The sequence below is a fragment of the Dromaius novaehollandiae genome, chromosome 2 (genome assembly GCF_036370855.1).
Source record: "Dromaius novaehollandiae isolate bDroNov1 chromosome 2, bDroNov1.hap1, whole genome shotgun sequence".
Lineage (NCBI taxonomy): Eukaryota > Metazoa > Chordata > Aves > Casuariiformes > Dromaiidae > Dromaius > Dromaius novaehollandiae.
In genome coordinates this window covers 77,438,249-77,455,968 of record NC_088099.1, presented here as the reverse complement: position 1 = coordinate 77,455,968, position 17,720 = coordinate 77,438,249, and the positions used below count along the sequence as shown (strand labels likewise).

At 38.5% G+C, this 17,720-nt stretch overlaps 1 long non-coding RNA gene across 9 annotated transcripts in view; it reads left to right on the top strand.

Moving 5' to 3' along the window:
- LOC112988245 (uncharacterized) overlaps positions 1-12,913 on the top strand; it is a 51,613-nt gene extending 38,700 nt beyond the window's left edge. For all 9 annotated transcript variants that reach the window (XR_010387752.1, XR_003260482.2, XR_010387749.1 and 6 more), the window contains one exon: positions 10,708-12,913. This is a non-coding gene — a long non-coding RNA (uncharacterized LOC112988245). The remainder of the gene's footprint in view (positions 1-10,707) is intronic.
- The last annotated feature ends 4,807 nt before the right edge of the window (positions 12,914-17,720 follow it).

The window sequence follows — 17,720 nt, the reverse complement described above, 5'->3', positions numbered from 1 at the left end:
ACTGTGGGGTGATTTATCTCACATAACCCACTTCGAGTGCTGTGTAAGTCACCCTTCCAGAGATACCCCTCACTGCCCATTGACTCTATTCTGGTTCAGATCAGGTATCTGACTTTTCATTAATCAACTTAGGGAAGGAACATGGATCCTTCCCCTATTTTACCTTGAATCCAAGTTTCAATAGTGAACTTAGTTTTCTCTCACTGGTAGTTTTTGACCAGATCAGCATTTTTAGTTCCAATTTGATAAGGTGACATGAATAGCTGAATTTTTGCAGGGTTTTTAATTGGTACTTCATATATAGGGTATGAATTAATTATATGGTATGAATTTACACTGTACATGTCATGAATTTTAGGCATATGCGTTTCCAGCAGAGCAAACATTCTGAATTTCCCAGACAGACAACTATCCTCAAATACAAACTAACAGAATACAGCCCAACCAAATTCCCTGTGTAGAGAGCAGGCTTAACATGCTCTCTATTAGAACATACTAGAGTAGTAGAATTTTTCTTCTAATGAACCAAAGCTTCATTTCTAAGGCTGTCATAAAGATACCCTTTAATTAAATTTTTAATTTATTTTGTAATATTCAATAGTAAACTCTTAATTTACAAAGTTAAGAAGCTGCAAGATGATCTTACAAAATTTTCTACATTTGCTTTTTTTGTTTATAAACAGGGTGTATAATGACATATGTTTTTTGAACCAGCTCTTAGCAATTAAAGTTGTTTGCTAATAAAAGTTTGCTGGTTTCATAATACAGACAGAAATCTGTAACTGGGCTATACAAGTGAATTTAAACTCGTAATTCAGACTGATAGGTTGTGACAATAAGTGTTCTTCATTTCATCTGTAATGCATTTCAGAATATTTTATAAAAAATACTTAACACGTGCTATCAACATTTAATTAATAACTAGGAGACTCATCATACTGTCCCATGTTTTGTAAATTAGTCTGTATAAAATGTTGCAAAGATACCACATGTCCAAGTTAGCAAGTGTACATTGACAGGCTTGGTTACAGGAATTATTTTTGACAATAAAAGAACTTACAGTAGCACTAGCCTTACCAGTGTGGTAATTTTGCAAAGTAAAATGGACCTGGAAAATGCTGATTTTTACCTACAAGACAAAACCAGGCTGAGAAGACAATATCAAATAAAAAGTTTGTGAAGTAAATTCAACTAATTTGCAGTGAAGACACTGCAGATGTTGCAATGAAGGCAAACACCTGTACCTATCCCTCCAAGTGAAGATTTGTCCCTTTGTCCAATAAAAGGCGTATTACAAAAGCACACTGCATAATCAGTTAAAGGAAATGTACTAGTTTGTCTTCCACTTGATGAATAATTAACGTGCAGTTAATTAAGAGGAAAAATGTTAATGCATTCGACAGTGAATGTTTTAGCTACTCCTATATATGTTTTAGCAATTCAATGTATGCAAAATAATGTATTTTGGAAGAAAAGAGTACCAGCTGAAAACATGAGCTGTCCTTAAATATAATGCCCATTATACGTTATTGTTTTGTGACTAGAGAGGACTTGTAGTTAGAGAAAGGGGACGGCAAAAACTCTGCATCCTCCTTCACTGAATTACATAAAAGTAACTGGAATCTAATTTGAAATCGAAATTCAATTAAAAATGAGATAAAGCAGAAGCTTAGACCTCTCTTATACATGGGACTTCCTCCAGCTTTATCCTTTGCATTGTCAAAACTCAAACAGACGGCACAGAAGGAGTGCATTCAGTTCTGAAAGCGAAGCCAGAACAACAAGCAGAAGATCCAGACAATCTGCTGTGTTCCTCACAAGGAGAATTTACAAATAGTGGGAATGTTTTTAATTGTCCGTCTCTCACAAAAAGAAAGGAAAATAGCATAATGGCAACACAAACTTTTAAAGTCAAACAAATCTAGGAGTATTGTGTTAATATTCTGTGTACAAACAACAGGTGCAAAAATTCAAGCACCAAAAACTAGCATACTGTAAAATTAAAAAAAAGAAAGAAAGAAAGAAAGAAAGAAAAGAAAGAGAAAATCACTTTGAGAGAAGTATTGTGGCAGATCCACTATTGTAAGTAGCCATAGATCCATTGACTGAAACGGTATCAAATGTTTATTTAGAAGCTATTTCTCAGCTTTCAGCTGTTGACTGCTTTGGCCCTCCTTTTTCATGCTTCTACCCTATCCCCTCCAAGGTAGATGCCTCAGCAAACATACTTGTGGCCTGCTGAAATGCTGTCCACATAATATGTATAACAATACAGACTTATGAACAATATAGGCTTATGAATTGCATCTCATATGCACACATTCTTGTGTCTTTCATACTCCGGAATGTAGATTTCCACTAAAAAGCCATGTAAACTAGTTAGTTTACCAGGTAGTTTACTTATGTCAACAGGAAACTATCAACTCCAGTGCCTTTATTAATAGGTGGGATGGGGCCTTAAAATTTTATAAAATAAAGTTGATATCTAAAGTCTGACTCAGTAGTCTATGGTGGCTCCAAAATGTCCCCTCTCCTCTGCTGGGGATCAGTGGAATTTCCCTCTTCCTTCCTGGTTATAGCCCAGTTATCCCAGTGTAACCTTTCTGCACAGTGTCGGATGGGTTTTTTACCATCTGCAAATGTCTTGGGTTTTCCAGTTAGGCTCAGAACAATCCTATGTGTAGTAGTAAGCCCCAAGCCACTCCAGTACCCAGCATCAGAAAAGTTTGATACTGACTGAATTTTGATGTGACTGTGGTACTTATGAAGGAATGGGGAAAAAAACTCTTCCCCAAACCTTATTTTGGACTTTCGTGTCTTCACATCTATGTTCATGTACAATCCATGGGATTTACGTACAAACTGTGGCACAGGGCAACATATATGCAGCTAGTAGAGCTTTTGTGCCTAAGCAAATGCATATTGAAAAGGGAACATCTATGAAATATATATATATTTAAATGTGGAGATTATAAAATCATCTTCATAATTACCATTCCCCCTGCTACTTTCCAAGATGCTCTTGGAGGATCAAAACACAGCTGTTTCCCTACTGAGAATTTTCACACTTACACAAGCCCCAGGTTTGTTTCCATCCCGGCCAACAGACGGCACAGAGCTACTGGTCTCTGGGCATGGGAGAGCTCTGACTGTTGATTGTTACTTCTGAAAGAAGGCTAAAAACTGACATCCTGTTTGAATACAACTAAAGAGGAAAAAGGAAAAAGGACTTCACTCAATTCAAATGACAGTCTTACAAATCTTGACTGTTTTCCTTGAAGCCAACTCCAACTAGCAATTTTTCCCCCAATTTCTACAAAAACATCAGCATTTGAAACAGCACTGTGGGCTTTAGGAGAAAATGGTTTCTCACCATATGAACTGTATGCATAATTTTGAGAAAAGAAATGGCATGTTACTTTATTCACATATATTCACATTCATTTATTCACATGAAAAGGAGGACATATTCTCAGCTATGATTGACATAAGGTACAAAGAGGATTTCTTCTCTAAAAAAGCAAACAAATTATGAGTACTAGGAAGCAGTAAGGATGTTTATTAACACTCCTCTATCTTCACCCCCCTGCTCACCCCATCACCCACAAAATGGTATTCCAAATCCTTGACACAAAAATGCTAATATACAATATCAACCATACGTTCTCTGCCATTACCATCTGAAGCACCAGTACTGCGAATGTAGTCATTTTCTTTCTAGGGGGAGATAACAAACATACATACTTGTGCATTACCTTTATTTGGCACTCAAATCTTGGTGAAGTACAAATTGTGCCATTTAACACATTCCCAGCCTCCCAAAATACAGCCTTTCTAAGGATAAAGAAAAGCCTGTATTGTCTGAACAGACTTAAGACACTTTACAGTCCTGAGTCTTCTTACAAGACTGCTGTTTAATTTGTATGATTATTTGGGTGAATGAGGTTAACTACCCTGAGCAATGGGAGGAAATCAAATTATGATCTCACAGGCTCAAATACACATTGATTGAGTTTTTTAATTCATTTCCTGGAAGAAGATTATTGGCAATGCTTAGAATCATGCCTATGCTGTTCATTTTAAATTTTTGTACAACTATCCTCAGGAAACAGCAACATTTCAGAGATATTCCTTGAGCAGAAAAAAAAATACATTAATGGAATATTTACCTGGGCCAAAAATATGTAGAATCTTTCTAATTCAGAGTACAAGCTCCTTGACTATAACATCTGGGCCTCAACAGTTAAGTGGTTGCACTGCTTCATGTTTAAGAAAGGATTATACAAACAGTGCTGAATGTTAGGGTAAAATGTAAGAGTAGTTTTCAGCTGTTGACATCAAGGGACAACATCATGCTCATTTTACTTGTGCAAGTTCTGACACTGAATGAAACAGATCTATGTCTCCTAGAACAGGGAAAGGAGTTTTATAAAATTATTTCTCAAAGTAAAATTCAGTTGTGTGTTACAAAGTGCTAAAAGCTTATAAAGAACTGCAGGTAACTTGAAAGATTATTAGATAGTTGTGCTGGACTCAGAAAGTGTAAATTCCCTATCACAGAAAGGCATAGGGTGAGGGAGTGATATGTGATCCTCTAAGGTTCAGTGAAAGTGGAGCAATTGTAATTAATCTTAACTGACTCGTGACTCAGTACCTCACTGCACCCTCCAGAATGGGTGACAGAGAGGTCTTCCTGGGAGAGCGGAGTGAATAATTTAGTGCCCCTTGGAATGAACTCAGAGACATGAGAGCGAAGTCTGACTTAGCAAATGTCATGGTGCATATAGAATGACTAAAGGTGAGCCAATGTCCCGCTGGTGACATAGAGGACAGGATTCCCTCCTGCCTGCTTACTAGCAATAGCTACAGAGCACTTTCCCTGATCGCCCAGTTAGAGGAAAATCCCATGCTCCCTTACGGGCACTACTCCCTTCTTTTTTGTTTTATAGACTTAAAGGAAAAACAAGTCAGGTGAACAAAGAAGTAGTTTTGTGTTCCTGAAGCTTGCAAGAAAATTTACAAGGATCTACACAGGATGAGTCATATCTGTATAATACACTCATGGCACTGAGGGCTTGTGTGGTATTTCCTCATGGATGAATCTTCACAAAGGGATGGAGAGAGCAAAGATAGGACTGAGGGAACAGCCAGGGGCAGACAAGACTCTGGACTCCTGAGCTGTGTGCAACAAGCAGTCTTCATGCCAACTGCCCACAGGGAAGACTAGGGGGAAGCACTCCACAAGTGACGGCAGTGCAGACCATGCAGGCTTCACAGCTCAGCAGAGTATGGAAGCAGTCTGAGGTTGAAATGGCAGTTAGAAGATGTTGTAGTGCAATATGAGAAACTGGTATTGGGTTCTGGCCTGGATTTGGTAGTTAATTACCCCACAAGATTTTGATTTAATATGAACAGATTTTTTTTTTTTTTGAGGTAAATACATGATGCTTAGAAGAACTTAACTAATTAAGGTTGGCCAGAAGCCAGTCCATCTTAGCCTGTGTTTGTTTCCGCTTTTGTTAGCTGAGGAGCTTTGGACTGGTTCAATACTTCCTTGGTGGACATTGACACACATGCCAAGTGTTCAGTGAGGTGCTGTTTCTCAGAAGGCTCTTCCTTGTGAGTCCACAATGGGTCACGAAAAGATTGAGTAGCATGGGGAATCACAGAGCTGCTAGGCATATCTTCTTTCAGATAAAATATTACTTATTATTTAAAGTCCTCATAAGCATGAGAGTTATTTAACTGTGTGGACGAGAGAGACCAAATCTTGCATTTGAAGAGCCTTAAAGTAATTTTTGACATGTTTTGATGAGAGGATAGCAAGACTGACAGAATGGGTTTAGGGAGGAAGGGTAGGGAGAACATGAACAAGATGATCTGTCATCCATGAATAAATAAATAAATAAATAAATAAATGTACACATGATGTATACATAATTTATACAGAGAGACTGGCTATTCAACTGCTTAGCTTTCCCTTCTTTTCCCAGAAGCTATGTGTGTTTTTGTAACTGATTTTCCACTGCTTTCTGGTGACAGGGCCACGTTATAGATGAAGAACTGTCTCTGAGAGCAAAGTTTCTGCTTCTGAAGTCAATGCCCTTGAGTTCAAGCCCTGCTGATCACATGCTGATGGTGATCTCTCACCCGAAGGTTTTATGTTACTGAAGCCACCTTCCATGCTCTTGTAGTAACTGTCATAATCAGCCACAGAAGTGCCTGTATTTCAGCAACATCAGAAGCAATAAAAGTCAAATCATCAAAACCAATTAAAAAAATAACTAAGCAGACAGAAGAATTAAATCAGTCTAAAGTACTCTAGTAGACCAAAGCATCTGTGCACCCAGCTGTTTGGTTTACAAAACAGATGTGACAAGATGTTTGAATCTGGTGCTGTTTATTCATTGGGAGATTTTGGCTGGATGGAATCACTGGCTATAAAAAATGTATACCTCTACCCTTGCTTGTTCCTCTGCTGTTGCCTACGCCAGAGGTCAGATGCATGCCATTGAGAGAATCTCATCTATCAGGACACTGAAAATCTAGTAGCTATGCTGACAGGTCTCTATAAAACCAGTTCAGGAAATAAAAGCTCTCTGTGGCTCTTGAAAATGAATTTTTAACTCTTACTGAGAGCATATTCAGCAACATGGAATACAAATTTATTCCTGGAGTCCTCACACAGTTCTTGTTGAACAAAATTCTCACAAGCTTATATAGTAATGTGTTCCCACTCATGGGATTTTACAGTGTGACTCTTCTAACATTTGTGATTTCAATTCAAGTCCCACTTTTGGAGTCAAATAATTTGTGAAAATCTCATTCTACCCCTAACCTTTTATCCACTGAGTTCCTATCTCTTCTGGTTGCAAAGGAAAACCTGAAAACATAACCCATATTAAGTCTCAAACACCAGACGGCAAACAGAAATACACAACATTTTTTTTTTTAATCTCCTGATTTTTAGCACTTAGAGTTGGCAATATTGCAACAGGAATTTGGTTTGAATGAAGACTAAGGGCTGAATGCCAACTCGTTCTCTCTCTCTCTGAAGAAAAGCAATGCCTGGAAATGCCTGGAAATTAAGGGCCTGATTCACAGCTTCATTACAGGCAGCTGATGCTGCCTCACCCTGCCTGTAAGCCTAGATCCAAATATTCATGCATATTCCAAACTAGGTCCCAATCTAAACAGTACAAATAGTCTCTCTCTTTAGAACAAGCTAAGCTCAGGTCCAAAACTCTTTGATTTCTGTGATACATGAAATCTAGATCCCGTTTAAATAAGGTTATCTCTGCTTCAAACTTATCTCTAAGACCTCTGAAACAGAGTATGCAGAATGATGTAAGGATATCTTATAAAAAACATTTTTTTCCCTGCTGTGTCTCCTGTAAGTGCTGCTACAAGTAGTATGATGCAGCAACAACTGAAAACCACTGCCTATTCTCTCTGAGTAAAATGGCTTCATAGTCTTGACTGTAGTTCCTCCTCAAAACCAGCAAGGGCTGAAATTTAAAAGAAAAAAAAAAGATTTACCACTTTCGAAAAGTCCATGAATTTTGGTATATGTTGGTGCATCTACCAATAATTCCAGGTAAGTTGGTGTATCTACCAATAATTTTGTCTCCTTTTAAATCAAAAGAAGTTCCTTTGTTGTTTTCTTTTTGGTTGATAAGTGATTATTGGAAGAAAAAAAAGTGTCACTACTCCCACACACCACCCCAAAACTTCTCTGTATCCAGACATACCAGGGCACCAAAGGTGAAATGTGTATATGTACATTCCTGTACTATACCAGCAATGTTCCTTAGGTTGCTCAAATGGCACAACCTTGGAATTTACAGCAAGTATGTAACATCTATCTGCTTTCAGATCTATGGCTCAGTTTTGGGGCTCTGGGCTTCACTGTCCTCTGGCCAGCCATAAAGAAAATTCTGAATAGTAAAAACTACTGTAGAATTCATTTCATATTAATAGCTAATGTGAAAAGCTCCTTTTACACCACAGGACATTGCTGACAATGTGACAAGTTCGATTGGTCACGTGAAATGGAACTTGTGCTACGGTTTTTGAGTATTGTCTCCTGACAACTCATGCATTAACCCACAATACACTCATATATAGATTTAGTACATTCAAGAATCAATATGAAGGAAGAGGAGAGAAGCAGCACAAGGTCTGCTCAAGTTTGACTGCAGTGATCCATAAGCATTGTCCTGGTGTTCTCCACCATGAATAACACAACAACGGCTGAGATTTCTCTACATACCACGGACATCATCTTAATTTTAGTAACAGGTAACTAATTCCAACTTGTCCTGATCTGGAGCATTTTCTAGCGTAACCCCCTCCACCATTTTTCACAGCACAACCTCACAAATGAAGAACAGAAGCTGGCCACTGTTGTTCTTAGAATTACCTCACTCATTGACTCATTGGCAAGCACAAGGTTTCTGCAGCAGAAGCGTGTTACCTCAGCTGCTAGTCTTCTGTTGCTGAAATACTTTCCATCAAAGGGAAAGCTCCACAGAACATTAGAGCATGAGGGCTGGCTGTCAGCTTGAACTTCTGTATTACTTAACCCCTTACCTCCGCTCCACAGCAGCTCTTCAGATGAAGAAGTCTCTCTCCTGTTTTGATAAGTCACCTCCTGCCATAGCATCTAAGTGCAAGTATTTGATACAGTAGAAAACCAGATATATTGGCAGTCAGTTGCATAACCTCTGCTACTGGTCAGTTTTATCTTCTAGTAAGCTGCCTGTGACCACCAAACTACAGATTCAAATGCTTGCTGCTTTTGGTGGAGAGAGCTAAAAAATGATATCTGATAGCACTGACAGAACAGTGTGAGGATGTTACCAAAGCTTCCCAAATCCTATAGATTTCACTGCGCCCACCCTCTCCCTGGCAGAGATCTCACAGGAAAAGAACCAGTTATTCATGCATACACATACCATGTCACTGTATACACTGGAAAAATGTGCCTGAACACAGCTGTGAAAATGTTGGAGAGAAAACCTTCATGGGAAAGGGCTGAAAAGTATGCCCACGATGTCTGAAGCACAGTCATTGCTCCTTGTAACTTGCGTCAGTAAACAAAAATGGAGCTGTTTGTTAATTAGCCATGATTTTGATATACTGGTTTCTTATCAGGATAAGATAACTGACTGTTATACCTTGAAAATATACACGAGCTCACCTTCATGCAAGATATGTGCAGTTCTTGGCTATGTGTCATTTGTGAGCCATGTGCGTATCACATGCTTGTGGCATGACAAAGGGAAGACAGGTTCTGCCTCCAAACGGACATTTCTGTATATTCTTTCTTGTACAATTTTAGATATCACATGACAGTGGATGTCAGGGACATTTCACATGGGACATAGTGTTTGCAGTTACACTACTGCCAAAGGACCAAAAGCTATAAAAAAAAATTAGATTGTGATTCCTCAGCTAAATAAGTAACACTAGTTAGCCTTGCTTCTCTACCTTGCCAGCATGAATCATGTCCAAACAGATTCACACAGACACTAAACATTACGCTGGCCTGGGCTGACCCTTCAGGCTTGAGTGCATGTTATTCTCTAATGGTAAATCTAAGTCCCAGTAAAAACTTCAGGAACTGAGAGGGACTGAGAAAGCTAAGCTTTTAAGAAGAAAGTATAAGAAGAAGTATATAAGCAGAGATACACAGTTATGTTTGGGACATGCTTCCCTTTCACTAGGTTTTGGTTTCACTTTGTAGTTTCTGAACCAACAAAAATGTGCATCAGTTAATGGCAAAAAAACATGATTTCATATGAAAAGAATCACATATATGGTAGTATTATCATTTGAAATACCAGATATGTAAATTCATTCATATTTAGTCACTTAAATGGATTAATCTATAGAGCAGCTAAGCATGTGCAGTTCTCAGTGACCTGCCCAACACCTGTCAGTGACTTAGTGAAGATTTAACTGCACAACTTTGAAAATATATATGTGAAAACAGCAGTTTTGATACTAAAGCCCAGAGCTTACTTTTCAGACAAACAGAAGTTTGTTAAGAAAATGAAGGCATTCACTGTAGTGGGGAAAGAAATAGCAGTGGAAAAGTTAGTAACAGGAAAATGTAGAAGATTTGATTCTGTTATGATAAGCACACAGGAATTTTGACTTGTGTGAAGCTTATTCAGTCTCTCTCATGTTGAAATTAGTCTGAAAAAGGAATTAGTGTTAGGAGTGGGAAGTACAGAGAGAGATAAAAAAGCCTGTAAGCATTCCAAAACGTTTCAAATTTAAACAAAATCCACTTCTAGTAGGTTCCATTTCAGCTTTTTCCTAACTTGCCTTCCCATTAATACTTTCCAGTTAAGCAAGCTAAGAGCAAAGCATTAAATAATTGCTCCCTAACTTTACTCCTTTCTAGGAATTCATTCTTTTGTGTAAATAAAGATGTTACCATGTGTGTAGAGACTATCCTATACCCTACAAAACCATATGAGTGTCCCAAACTCCCAGGCACATGATGGAGGCAATATCAAGAGAATCGTGTGTCCTGAGTCAGCGTGCTGAATGAAATATTTCTAACCTCTGCAAAGGGCAGTTCCTTTAGGTCAAGCTGAGGTTACTAGAGCAACACAGGGAAACTCATGCAGGGAAGAGTGTGTAGAGGCCCCAACTTCCAAACTTGATTTATGGATGCCACACTTTCTTTTTCAGCATTTCAAGGAACTCTTACACTGAAAATCCAAGCTAATTATCTGAAAATAACATCTGTTACATTCAAGCTCCAAAGCACACACCTCCTAACAAGAAGGATCAGAAAAACACTGGTTATTTATACATAATATATTTTAACTAACTGGTGGCAGTACTGGAATCATAATGATTTCCGGCTCTCTGTGTCCCTCATCACACAGCAAGAACTCATGGCTCATCCAGGAGACATCAGAGTAACAGACATACCTCGAAAACATCTTCAGCTTTAACAAATTCGGCAGGACTAAGAACACAGCTTTATGACTAGACCACATGGGATAAAAGATGCCAACCATTAAAAAACAAGTTTGCCAAATATACTGCTGAGTTGCTTTCTCTTTGCTAATCTGTGTATCTGCTGCTATACAAAAGAGCTTTCAAGAACTGGCCTGATGAAGCATTCTCATTCTTTCTTCCCATAAAAAAAGCAGACCTGGCACAGGCACAGTAAATAAAAATAACAAGCATATGATGCCCAAGATGCATGTGAACATTAAGTGACGTTGGCAGCCCCCGCAAATAGAACTCCAGTTAAAAATAGCCTTTGTCTAAATGCGGAAAGTGAGTAAATATAGTAGCAGTTTCAGCTTACTATAGAGGCTTACAAGCTCCAAGTAACGGAGCTTATTATAGAGCATGTGCGTCAGAGAGGGGAAGAAAAGGGAGAAGAGAAAGACAACGCTCTCTGCAATTAGTATCTACAATGAGACATAAATTAATTTTTTCCTCTGTTATTTTTCTTGTTGCTTAAAAAATGGACAAGGGAAGAGCACTTTTGAAATGCAGATGTCTTCCTGTTGTAACAGTGCTAAAGAGAAAAAGAGGAATTGAGGAGCAAGATGAAACTAGCACCAAAAAGCAACACAGAGAGCTTTCTGCACAAAGAATGGTTGCACAGAAAATGAGACGTAAAAGCAGACGACAAGAGAGATTTTGATCTTAGTCTCACTGAGACGAATAAGGAGTACAGTAACCTGGCTGGAGGGAGCTCTCCTGGATTTGCATGCACTTGTTTGACTGAACATAACCCAGCGAGCCAACTTTTGGGCTGACTGAAAAGAAACCGACGTCAGTGTTTTCCCCTGGCACTGTTCATTCTTTACTTTCAAGGAAATTTCACAAGTGTCTAGTGACTGTAGAACTGACTTTGCTGAAAAAAATGTATGTGGTGTTTCACTTCATAACCAATTTTTAACTGTGAATGTCCACAAAGAAAATCTGTGAGATAATTTATACGCAAGGAAGAGACCTGCTGTGGAACCCAGATATACATTAAGTAACATCCTCCAGACATTATCTCCACACATGATTCTTCAGGCAGTGCATCGTTTAATTTTTTTGCCTTCAATTTTAGTTGGATTGACAAAAAGGCAAGAAACATTGGCTGTTTTGAGTTTCTGGTCTTTTCAAACGAGGTGTAAGGGTGGGAAAGTTCTTACTTCTTTCAATGTGCAATTCAATTAAAGACAAGAAATAGCTCCCCAAAGCTGCAAGTCCTCCCCCACTTCACACAGATAAAGGGCACTGTTCACGGGATTCAGTGGGCTTCTTTTTCTGTACTGGCTTCTTATCTTCTTACTTTGGATTGAGAACAATGGGGTGACAGTGCATGATCTAAAAGTTGTGGCTGGTAAGAGTTGTCAGCAAAGTTGCTTTATGCAAGTGGCATGGTAAACAAATGCTATAAATTCCCAAGTAGAGCCTAAATTAGCTTTTGGCATAATGCATCTCACTATAACAAGTTAATTTTACTGCTCCAAGGAATACCCTTATATGGTTCACTTAAGTAATCATGCTAAATGAATATTTAAGTGAGAACAGTTTGCCAAATGCAAAGCAAGAACCATATATAACCTCTTACACAACTACATAACACAGCAGTGCTGGCTGGTTTCCAAAATTCTGGTTTATGTACAAATCATATCTGCTAACTCCAACTAATACGTGAGCCAAAAAGAAGCTACCTGGAAAATACTAGCATGACTGTTTAGGATTAATAATTTAGCACTTGTCGTGGTCTGTCTTCCTCATAACTGTGCAAATGAGACCTCCTCCCCACCTTTCTATTATGGCATAGAATAGTTTTGGCAATCTCCTTTACTTTCATTGTTTTGCTGTGAAAGAAGGAAAAAGAAAGGAAGGAAAAGAGAAAACCGATATGCCAAAAGCTTCAGTAGTTGTCTCAAAAAAAATTCAACCTTCTTCTAGTCTAATGCATCATTGTTGTAGTATTTGTGCTGTTTTTGTAGTACTCCTGTCTTGCAGCCACCAGGGGATATACAAAATGTATTCAGGAAAGGAATTACAACATGCGTAAGCTTAGTACTGATTGCTGCTGTTTTTCCCCCTTGCAATCCCAAATACCTGTAAATGTGACCAGTAAAACTAATAAAGATAACTGAAAAAGTTCAAACAGATCTGCCTATGCCTGTAAGTCATCATTCATGCATTGTAACAAAATAACCTGCAAGAGATGCTGTCTTGTATTTTGCTAGAGAGTGCTGTTGAGTTCTTGCATTCACAATAAATCTGTTTGTCAGACCGCCCTAAAAGCGTTGCCATGGTGATTATTTTGGTATCACAGCGTAGAAGCTAAAGTACTTACTAGCCATATCTAAAATCTTGTCTTCTGGGCAAGAAAAAAAGAAATCAGCAGATGGCATTTGTCAGAAACTCTACATTCTGATTTTTACTGGAGTTCTGTTTTTGGAGGAATTCTGAGGTTTGGGTTTTTCTGTCCAGAAAATGAGAATGAAGAGGGTGAGGGGAAGGGAATGGAAAAAAAGAAAGTTACTATATCTGAAATACGTTTAGCTTGTGCTATTACAACAGTTTAGGAATAGTTTTTAAAACAGTATGTGTTAAGTAATGGTGATTATCTTCAAAAGACTTTCCTTCCAAACTATTTACTAGATACTTAACATGCTGTAATGGGAACAAGGGGAAATTGTCATCTCCTTGTAAAAACATCACAGATTTCCAAGTGATTACATCACAAACTTCCAAATGACTTTCCATCGCATGAAATGAGCTCCATTTTGCATCTCTCTTATGACGGAATAGTAAAGGGAACATAAGAAATGTCACAAAGAAATTCATACACCAGTCTTTCTACTCTGAACAGTACAAATGCAGGAATGTAGCTCGTCAAACTAGGCTGTACATTCAGTGTGAATCTTAGCCAAAAGGTGAATTTAAGCTGATTTAGTGAAATCAGTGCACCATCTCACTTCAGTACAAAGCAGTAAAAGTTAATTTAGCTGCTCAAATGTCTGAACTTGCCAAATTCTCCAGTCAATCTAGTACCTGTATAGAGATTTTGCACAGATTTAAGGTTTAATGTATGGTGTCAAATTGGGACAGGTATGTGTGCTAGCATGCACTAAGACATGGTGTTAGGTACATGTAGGACATTAAGCAGCAATACTGGAATGGTCTGGCTTGTCAAGACAGCACAGTACAATACTGCACAGACACTGGCTTGCACGCTAGAAGCTGCATAATTACATTAAGTATGGGCTGTGTAGTTCAGGCAGAGTGCCACATTGACAGGGCTGTACTGCTTCTCACATTTGGAGTTCACTCAGGTATTGCTGCAGGAGGCTGCCATGGATGATTTAGGGGAACTGCAATGTGTTGGACAGCTTTTTTCATTCACAAGTCTTTTCTTTTGCTCCTTTTAGCTGTCTGTTTTCTCTGAGGCAATAGTAGCTTCCACTTTTTCATGTATAAGGAATCCAGAGTTTTGGTGAAAAACAGCTTTGTTTACTTCAAACTTTATTTACTTAAAACTGCAAAATTGGCCTGTTTCTGGTGAAAGGTGCCAGATGAGCAACTTAAGGAACTGAAACTCTTTATTCACTCTGGAGCTCATTTGCACCCCATTGGAGTCAACGACAAGCCTCTAATTGACCAATTTTCTGGCTCCTGGATGAGGCCTTCACAGACCAGGCAGCAGCTGTGCAAACTTGCTCCTACTCTCTCACCAACACACCTCGGAGGGAGAGCTCAGGTATACACTCTGGAGGCTAGTTTAGCCTGAAATCCCACTCAAAAACTGCAGCTACTGAATGATAATGGAATAACTAGCTAATGATTAGCATTTCTTTTTCCAGAAAGGAAATTGGGCTGAGGATCTCATCTTTACTACCCTGTGATTCTTTTCACATTCAGATGACCCATTCTTCAGCTATCACTCAGAACCGCTGGTCAATACTTTACTTTATTCTTTTCTATTTCCCAAATAGTTTTCCATTTCTGTACTTACTTTTTTGCAATTTCTTTGCTGAAATGGGGAATCTGATTGATGCAGAGAAAAGCAAAGGGCAGAAAAAGGAAGAAAATTAGTATGACATTCCCATATCTCCCGCCAGTTAAGGGACTTCTGGAGGCAGGGAGTGTTGAAAAATTTCCAAGGAAACTTTCACAGGAGATGCTCTTTAAAAAACAAAATCTTTGCTAGCTTTAGTTTCTATTCATGTCTGGCTGCCAAGGAGCTTTCAGAAGTTACTTCTGGTCACTTTTGCTCAAGTAAGTTTGGCTTCAAATTTGTGCTTGTTTGTGAAAACTCTCCGTAAGTCTCTGAGTTATCTAGGCCCAGTTAGTAGTCTTTCCCCCTGCGCAGCTGATAAGTAACTTTGCTTGCAAAACTGATAAAAATCCTCTTCACAAAGACAGAAAAAGTGAAGGTCTATGATTAAAAAGGGTAGAGATGAAGAGTATCGCCATGCAGTAGGAAACTCAGAAGGGCAGTTGAGGATTGGATTGTAAGAATGAATTTAAAGATAATTAAAACCAATTGCACAGCTAGTAGGAGGCTCAAGAAAGCAGCCAAAGATGTAGTCATGAAAGGAACACCAAAATTATTTCACTGAGACAATTTTTTCTCTTAATTAGCAAAGAAGTCATAGAGAAGTAGCACATGCCGGTAATCTATTTTTATTATTCAAAACATTCATTCAGCACCACATAGTCTGTAAAGACAATAGTAAAGCTAGAAAAAGACTAGCTAGAAAAAGCTAGCTTAGAAAAAGGCCTATCTAGATGCACTGGGTACATGCTTAAAGTTTCCTGCTATAATGGGAATACTGTGTCTTAAAGCTTAGCTTCATCATAACTCTCAAAAGTATTTACTGACATGTAAACAATACCTCTCTTTCTCTTACATTATTACTACTGAGGTTTCCCTGAGGAAAATACTTGTTTAATAATTGACTTATAGTAGAGATTAGAATGAATATTAGATTATTAACCAGGGTCATGTTTGATGGGAAAGTCTGGAATGGTGCACTAAAAGGTGTTCCACACAGCAGCTGAGTTACCATGTTGTTATATCTTGTGAGCTACCTCCCAGCAACACCTTCCTCACAGAAATAAATCAGGATGTTACTACCACCTTAAAACAATGTTGGCACCCATGGAAAACCAGAGATTTACACTTTCTATTTCAGCAAGCAAAATATGTGGAGCCCAAAGAAGTAGTGGAACAGAGGGAGAATCAGCTTCATGTTAGAATAAAGATGTTCCATGATCATCCTCATTTAGGGTGGGGATCAGTATAAGTGATTTTGAAGCCCTGGTTCAAAGATAGTTGAAGTCATAGGAAATACTGCTATTGACTTCACTGGGAGGTCATGACAAAATCTGGTTCTATAAGTCTCACGCATGTTACTCTTCATATAGAATGAGGTATCACTGAACAAGATTTGCCAAGAGGCTTGAGAGGATGGAGGCCTGGGGAGCAAGTTGCTGAAACAAAGGATAGTTTAGACAGAGACAGTATTTGTTATTGTGACCTCTTTTTCTTTATCCTGTCTATGACTTGGACTGACAAAATAGAGGCTGTGTCTGCTGATTCTCTCCTTGGTGTTTCTCCTCTCAGAACACCAGTTCTTATAACCCTATTTGTTCACATATTGCTAAATTATCAGTGTGTTCATTTTTATCTCTGTCAGTCTTGTTTCCTTATTTCTTGATGTAATGCATAGTCTAATTACTGCAACATCAATTCCTTAAGGAACTTCAAATAATTACATCTGTGTATTTCAATGAGATCCTGAAGAGTTTGGGGGAGGTTTGCTTCAGGCTCCATAGTATCAGGTGCCTCCTGATACATACACTTTCTGCCAAGATCTCCCTTCTTCCCTACTTGCTGAAATGTCTGGAAAGAAAAATATGTCAGTCCTAATTAAAACAATCACCCAAGTACTGGATCTGACTTAGGGGTTGTCATTGTCATTTTAAGAGCTGCTTTCTCTGCACATTTGTACTGACTGTCTTATTTTATTTGGAATCTTCATGTTTAGTGAACCCATGTTTTACTTTTTCCTTCCTTTCATTTCAAAAAAGGGTCAAATTATACAATTACTCTCTCTGTAGTTAGGTAAACTCAGAGGAATGACAGAAATAGCAGTGTGCCAGAAAAGCTTGCTTTATTTTGTTATGGGTTGGGTATAGCCTGCAATGTAGTTTTTCTTTCTTAGTGCGGAAGCAGAACTACAGTGCTGTTTTGTCTTTCACTGAGCCAAGCAGAGGGGCAGGGAAGCTGTGTAGAAACAGTAGTGCTCAAAGAGGGAGTGGGACACCAAAAGTAGAACTTGCCTTCTGTGCTGGTCTCTACATCAGGTCAGTTCCTGAGACACAGTGCCTTTTGGTACTGGTGTCAGCTGAGACACCCAGAATACAGGATACTGTCCCAGTATCCTGTACCATCATCTTGCATTTGTTCAGAAACAATACAGTAACTTAGTACACATGCAGACTCCCACCCTCAAAAATAAGCAATCATGAACCACGTGAACATCATGTTCAGATTCACCCTTTCTAGCTTCAGACATCTATACATGTCCTAATCATCTAAACTTTAAGGAGAAAGAGGCATTTCATCTCATCCTAATGTAGCTGCGTATAAGAATCTAGATAAATTACACCACAGAAACCCCTTTCTCCCTCTTCCCAGACTATAAAGGGAGTCC